Here is an 8,404-nt window from a genome sequence, read left to right as displayed (position 1 = left end):
ACTTCTGATCAATTTAATGCATCCTTGCTTAATAAAAGTATTAACTTAATTTAATAGCGTGACAAATACTTAATCTCATTTATAACAAATACAAAAAAATAATTCTGTTCATTGAACTATGAATTCAATATCTTATGAACCTTTGTGGATGATTTGAAAATATATCTCTAAAGTTATTCCACTTATAAAGTGGTAGCTGTCAAAAAACGATTTGTGTGCTAGAACTGCACTTTACATATGCATACCTGCTATAAATATTAATGAGAACTTGTTAGAAGGTAACATATCAAATCCAGCAGCACACAACATGACAGCTTACACAGTTTTAAACGTTGTGGTGATATGTTCTAGGTAATAGATTCAGGAATAATCAATAAAGTTATTCAGCCTGTTCAAATAATCAAGAATGAAGAGTTCTGTGTACAGTAGTGCACTGAAAATCCCTGTTTAAATTATGTGGGCTCTACTTCTTCCCAGTCAGTTTCTTTGTGCTGTGAGTAATAGGTTTAAAAACAGCACAAAGCATTTAGTTTGAACCCTTCATAATGATCTCAATGTATAAATCAGCCCTGTTGATAAATGAACCTGTTTGTGTGAAGTGTTTGTTCCCAGCAGGAACAGGCTCTTAATCATTTCTGCAGAGGCCACGGGTTGTCTCCAAACCCTGGTGCCTTTGATTATCCTTATATTAGAGCCAGAAAATGTGGCTTGTTGGAGTTTATAGGATTTTGTCTAAAAGCAATAAAATGATATATGCAAATCATGCCATGTTTGCCAAATGATTAAAAATAAAAATGATAGAATTTCTTAGAATTCAAGTCTACATGGTTAATCTTGATATAGCAGGTGATTTAAGGCGGTGGTTCTAAGCTGGTTTTGTTTCACAACTCAGAATTTCCAACACAGCACAAACATTTGCCCTTAAATCAAACACTGACAATATTAATATTATCAAGATATGCATAGCCCCACCAATATGCTAAATTATACATATCTACACTTCTCTTGAATGTCAAAAGCTCACCTATCACCGGTCAGCATTTAGATTACTATGGAAGCTTGTTTCTACCATGGAATAAAAAAATAAAAAAGATAATTACAACTTTTTATCTTAACATTCTGACCTTTTTTCTCGCAATTGCGAGTTTATATCTCACAGTTCTGACTTTTTTTCTTACAATTTCATGTTTATATCTCACAATTCGGATATAAGCTCAGAATTTAAATGTAAAAATAAAATCGGAATTGAGAGAAATAATGTCAGAATTGCGCGATATAAACTCAGAGCAGCAAGTTATAATCTATTGCGAGATGTAAACTTAGAAATTGTAAGAAAAAGTCAGAACTGCGAGTTATAAACTCATAATAAACGTATAAAACGTTATAAAGTCCGCAATTGTGTAATTGCAAAAGAATAAAAAGTTGCAATTACTTTTTTTCTTTTCATGGGTGAAACAAGCTTCCATAGATTACTGTTCAAAATGTGCTGTTTTTTAAAGAAATTCAACATTAAATTGATCAATTGTGAATTCATTATATTTCAAATAAATGCTGTTGTTTTGAACTTTCTATTCATCAAAGAATCCTGGAAAAAATATATCACGGTTTCCACAAATATATTAAGCAGCACAACTGTTTCCAACATTAATAATAATAAGACATTTTTTTTGTGCACCAAATCAGCATATTGAAATGATTTCTGAAGGATCATGTGACACTGAAGTCTGGAGTAATGATGCTGAAAATTCAGCTTCCTAAAATAGAAAAAAGCTATTTGAAATTACAATAATATTTCACAGTAGTACTGTTTTTACTGTATATTTGATCAGATAAATGCAGCCTTGATGAGCATAAGAGACTCTCAAAAACATTTTAAAAGACATACCAAGCCCAAATCATTGAACGGTATTGTATATAACCACTAAGCCACTAATGTGACATGAAAGACTGTTTTCTAAACTTCAGTGAAGTTGGATTAAAGCATGCTCTAATGATGACTTCTCGTCATCACATTATTTTTAAGTACCAAGCATTCAGCATCATTTCACTCATGCTAAAAACAAACATCAGGAGTGCCATGTCAGATACAACCTCTGAGGCCCATTTGCGTTACGCCTTTCTCTCAACATGATGATAACCACATTTTTCTCCCCATCTCTCAGCAGGTAATTTCCTCTCCGTACAGTCTAATTTGACAAACACCAATAATGGCTTTCAACAGAGAATGAATGATGCAGTCGCCTGGAATCTCACCAGAGTCTTGCATCCTGCCATCTCAGCTCATTTAGCCTTATTTCCAGTCATTTACAACAAACCAATTATTCACTTGGCTGTGATGGTCTCATCAGCCTGCTCGATTACATGAGGATGAGAACAAGACCGCAGGCAGCTATTGAAAATGAATCAGCTAATTATTCTTTAGGAAGTTGGCTAATTAGTTGGAACATAACACACTCTGTAAATGGAGAAGCATTAAATACTTGTGACACACAAGGCACCCATGAAACGGCAATGACATAATGGAAAGATGGAACCCTGAACAGCCCTTGCTCAGAACTAAAATTCATCAAACATGTCCTCAAATAAGACATATATATGAGATAAAGGAATGTGAAGATAGTAATAGTATTGACATAAAGGAAAACTGAAACCCAAAGAAACTGAATGTTATGAGATGACACACTCCACAAATACAACCAGGATTTCTAGGAATGTTCTTGGAATGAATATCCAAGACTCAAGCAGAATGTCTGTATGACAATATACTAAAAAGCATAGTCTTCAGTGTCACATGATCCTTCAGAAATCATTCTAAAATGCTGATTTGGTGCTCAGGAAACAATTGATCACTTTAAACAAATTATCTGTTGAAAACAGATGTGCTACTTATTATATTGTGTAAACCATGCTACATTTGTTTCTAGATTCATTGATAAAGTTCAAAATAACAGCATTTATTTGTAATAGAAATTTTTTGCATTATACATTATAAATGTATTTTCTGTCACTTTTGACCCATTTTATGCATCCTTGATAAATAAAAGTAATAATCTCTTTCCAAAAAAAAATATTTTAAACTTATTTTAAAAGATAATTAAAATTTTGCAATGAAATATTGTTAAAAATGTTTTAGAAAAGGCCCGTTTTAATTTACTTTTCACTGTGACACTTGTTACAATTACATTCTATAATTAGTAAAGTAACATTAGATTGAGTCACCAAAATGGTTGTAACATGGTCACTGCCATATGTGCATATAAATACACATAATACTGTTAATGTTTGTCCATAATCCCATTACTAAGTTCTCATGAACATCCAGCTAAAACAAAAGTCTGTCTATAGACATGTGCAAGTAAAATAAACTTAGGATGGTCTCATGCACACCACTTGCTTTAATTGTTCACCCCCATCTGGACACTGAAGGAATCGCGTCTTTATAAATGAAGGCTGTAAGCAGCCGGGCCAAAAAAACATAAAGAAAGGTACCATTTTAAAAGGAAAGTAAAAGAAAAGTAAGTGACAGCCTACAGTGCTTTTGAAATTATAGCCTACTATGCATATTTGTAAATCAAAACAGACTTACGGTCATTTAAAGGCATTTATAAATTTATTATTAGGCACTAATAATTTTGCTTTCTGGTTTTATAACTGTTTTCTGTCCAAGTTAAAGCAGTTATACAGTATGCTATCCAATGAAGACAGTTTAACAAATTAAACAAATAGCCTAATAAAGTACATTTAATTAATGTAGGTTTTTCTTTAGTTAATATTACAGAACAACATTGTATGCAGGCTTCAAATTTAATCATTAAAAACTTCAATGAATCAATGTGCATGAAGGCCTATTGCATCGGTAAAAAAAAACAAAAAAACATACAAAACAGCCTATTAACAACTTTATAAACAGAGTATAAGACATTAGTGCTACAACTTAAGCTTGCAAGAGCGTAAAATCAAGCCCCCCCCCCCCCCCCCCCCCCCCAAAAAAAAATATATTTTACTTTAAAGTGATTAAGGTGCAAATAAAAGCGCGCGCCTTTATATGAAGCACCTGCGCTCGTGAGCGGCACTGCAGTGACAGATCAGAGAACGTTTCACTCACCTTTAACGAACATGAACAATAATTCCAGGCAAATAGGGTCTGCTTGTCATCAAACACGGAGCACTGAGAAGACATATGCTCCACATAAGGATTCGAGCTCCATCCTCAAGCCGCTGTGCAAATGAGTGAAAGTAAAGTACAGCGCGTTCATCTCGCGCGCCGGTCCCTCCCCTTCACGCGCTACTGAAGAATCTTTCAGCGGTTACGCGGACTTTAAGGGGAGGTTCTACAGGTAAACACTCTCGATTGTGCCCCTTCTCCTTAATTAAAATGTGCAATATATATACAGGCATGTGAAAAAGATAGGAGGACACCCTTTGGAATTTGATGGTTTTAGCTATCAGAACACAAAAATCATCTGGTCGTTAGGTCTTAACATTAGGTAAGTACCATCTCAGATGAACAGCAACAAATTACATAGGCTATTACACCATGTCATTATTTATTTAACAAAAATAAAGCCACAATGGAAAAGCCAAGGGTGACAAACTAAGTAAACCCTATGATTCAATTGCTTGTAGAGCCACTTTCAGCAGCAAAACGTTGAAGGAATCGTTTTCTGTATGACAATCAGTATCTCGCATCGTTCTGAAGGAATTTTGGCCCGCTCTTCTTTACAGTGTTGCTTCAGTTCATTGAGGTTTGTGGACATTTGTTTATGCACAGCTCTCTTAGGTCCTGCCGCAACATTTCAGTCGGGTTGAGATCTGGGTTTTGACTGGGCAAGTGCAAAACCTTGATTCTTTTCTTTCAGCCATTATTTGCTGGTGTCCTTGGGATCATTGTCCTGTTGCATGATACAATTTCGGACAAGCTTTAGCTGTCGGACAGATGGCCTCACATTTGACTCTTACTTTGGTATCCAAAGCAGTTAATGGTCGACTCAAAGACTGCAAGGTGCCCAGGTCCTGTGGCTGCAAAACAAGCCAAAAATCACCAACCCTTCACCAGTGTGATGGACAGCTGGTATGAGGTGTTTGTGCTGATGCTGCATTTAGTTTTCGGCTAACTTGGCGCTGTGCGTTATAGTCAAACATCTCCTCTTTGGTCTTGTCTGTCCAAAGGACATTGTTCCAGAAATCTTGAGGTTTGTTCAGATGCAACTTTGAATGAATTTGCTGGGACGTCCACTCCTGGGAAGATTGGCAACTGTCTTGAATGTTTTTCACTTATGAATAATCTTCCTTACAGTAGAATAATGGACTTCAAATTGTTTGGAAATTGGCATATAATCTTTCCCAGATTGATGGCAGCCATGCTTCTCTAAGATCGTTGCTGATGTCTTTCTTCCTTGCCATTGTGTTAACACACATGTGAATGCTCCAGACCAGCAAACTGCCAAAACTTCTGCTTTCAGAGGTGATGATCACACTTGCTGATGATCAGGTAGTCAAAGACTTGATTGGCAGGGCCTGACTGTTGCTTTCCCTCTTAATTCCTATGAAAGCAGTAAGCTTGTACTTAGTTTGTCACCCATGGCTTTTCCATTTTGGCCTAGTTTTGGATGAATAAATAATGACACAATGTAATATATCATGTGTCGTTGTCCATGTACAGTATGTACCTAATTTTAAGACCTGCCAAGGACCAGACGATTTTTTTTTAATTATATCCTGATACAAAAAAACATAGAATTCAATAGAGTGCTCTTTCTTTTTCACATGACTGTATATACTGTGTATGTATATATATATATATACAGTGAGGAAAATAAGTATTTGAACACCCTGCTATTTTGCAAGTTCTCCCACTTGGAAATTATGGAGGGGTCTGAAATTGTCATCGTAGGTGCATGTCCACTGTGAGAGACATAATCTAAAAAAAAAATCCAGAAATCACAATATATGATTTTTTAACTATTTATTTGTATGATACAGCTGCAAATAAGTATTTGAACACCTGTCTATCAGCTAGAATTCTGACCCTCAAAGACCTGTTAGTCTGCCTTTAAAATGTCCACCTCCACTCCATTTATTATCCTAAATTAGATGCACCTGTTTGAGGTCGTTAGCTGCATAAAGACACCTGTCCACCCCATTCAATCAGTAAGAATCCAACTACTAACATGGCCAAGACCAAAGAGCTGTCCAAAGACACTAGAGACAAAATTGTACACCTCCACAAGGCTGGAAAGGGCTACGGGGAAATTGCCAAGCAGCTTGGTGAAAAAAGGTCCACTGTTGGAGCAATCATTAGAAAATGGAAGAAGCTAAACATGACTGTCAGGCCCGTCTTAAGTTTGCCAATGACCATTTGGATGATCCAGAGGAGTCATGGGAGAAAGTCATGTGATCAGATGAGACCAAAATAGAACTTTTTGGTCATAATTCCACAAAATGTGTTTGGAGGAAGAAGAATGATGAGTACCATCCCAAGAACACCATCCCTACTGTGAAGCATGGGGGTGGTAGCATCATGCTTTGGGGGTGTTTTTCTGCACATGGGACAGGGCGACTGCACTGTATTAAGGAGAGGATGACCGGGGCCATGTATTGCGAGATTTTGGGGAACAACCTCCTTCCCTCAGTTAGAGCATTGAAGATGGGTCGAGGCTGGGTCTTCCAACATGACAATGACCCAAAGCACACAGCCAGGATAACCAAGGAGTGGCTCTGTAAGAAGCATATCAATGTTCTGGCGTGGCCTAGCCAGTCTCCAGACCTAAACCCAATAGAGAATCTTTGGAGGGAGCTCAAACTCCGTGTTTTTCAGCGACAGCCCAGACACCTGACTGATCTAGAGAAGATCTGTGTGGAGGAGTGGGCCAAAATCCCTCCTGCAGTGTGTGCAAACCTGGTGAAAAACTACAGGAAACGTTTGACCTCTGTAATTGCAAACAAAGGCTACTGTACCAAATATTAACATTGATTTTCTCAGGTGTTCAAATACTTATTTGCAGCTGTATCATACAAATAAATAGTCAATTAATCATACATTGTGATTTCTGGATTTTTTTTTTTTTTATTATGTCTCTCACAGTGGACATGCACCTACGATGACAATTTCAGACCCCTCCATGATTTCTAAGTGGGAGAACTTGCAAAATAGCAGGGTGTTCAAATACTTATTTTCCTCACTGTATATATATATATATATATATATATGTGTGTGTGTTTGTGTGTGTGTGTGTGTGTATGTATATATATATATATATATATATACACACTAACACAATGGTATTTACATTGCGGATTTATCCATTCAAGTTTTTTAAACCAGTCTAAACACGTGCTGCTGTCCCAGTCTGATCTGGTAAAAGGTGCTCTAAAACCAGATCAGTTTAAAGACCTTTTTTCAGCAAAAGCTTTTTATGATAAAATGTCACATAAAATGTGCCTTAACACCACTCTGCCAAAGATTGTGTGCTGACCTTAACCGATTCCTGCTGTCAGCGGACTGGTTTTATAGGGGTTTGGGGAACTTTAAAACTGGCCAAACTGTGAGACCGACTAAAAGACCAGCAAGCCACCCTACGCTGCTTTAGGCTGAATAAATCATATTATAAAACATTTAGGACCTACTTTATGAGCAATAAAGTCATTCATGTCACTTCAAAAATTCACAATTGTTATCCAAACAAAACCATACTTTATGCCAGTAGTAGGCCTCAAAGACTACCTCAAATTTTGATCATCTGTAGATGGTAACTTTGCAGGCAGCGACATCTAGTGTTAGCTTTAGGGAAATAAAGTTTTACAAAATAAAGCCTGTCATCTCTCTCGTGCGAATCAGCTAAATAAATTCACAAAAACAATTATGTATTTGGGCTACATTTAGATACTGTCGTCAGAAACAGCTACAAACATGCAAGATAGCATAAATCTGTGTAGAGGAAGATGAAGAGTGCAGTGAACTCAATGTGAAACCGCTGCACGTGACTGAACCAAAGAACCACATAAACCGTGTTGTTCAAGTATAAATTCCTGGGGCCTGTACCATGAAGCCGGATTAGGTGGCTAGCCAGCTATGTTTCAGCTTAGTTTCCGCCAACCCTGGGTTTTAGGTACTATGAAAGTAGCTCGGCTTTAATCGGTGTTCGTTGCCATGGTATCTTACGCTGCACGGCTAACCTGCTCCGGGGCAGGTTATGTTCTGGATTCAAGATCTCAGACTGAAGTTTGACCAATCAGCTGAGAGCAAAGAAACATATAGGTGACGTAACTTATTCCAAGTGTCTGTTGCAATGACTTCACCTTTTCTTCCAAATCCGGTGGACATCTCAGCGCAAATTGTTTGACGAGCACTTCGTAGAGAAAGAGTTTTTAGCTAGACAAAATCCCCATTGCCTAACTGATAGTT

Source organism: Abramis brama (genome assembly GCF_963993115.1).
Source record: "Abramis brama genome assembly, chromosome: 17".
Lineage (NCBI taxonomy): Eukaryota > Metazoa > Chordata > Actinopteri > Cypriniformes > Leuciscidae > Abramis > Abramis brama.
The sequence above is the reverse complement of the archived record's forward strand: the minus strand, read 5'-3'. Positions refer to the sequence as shown.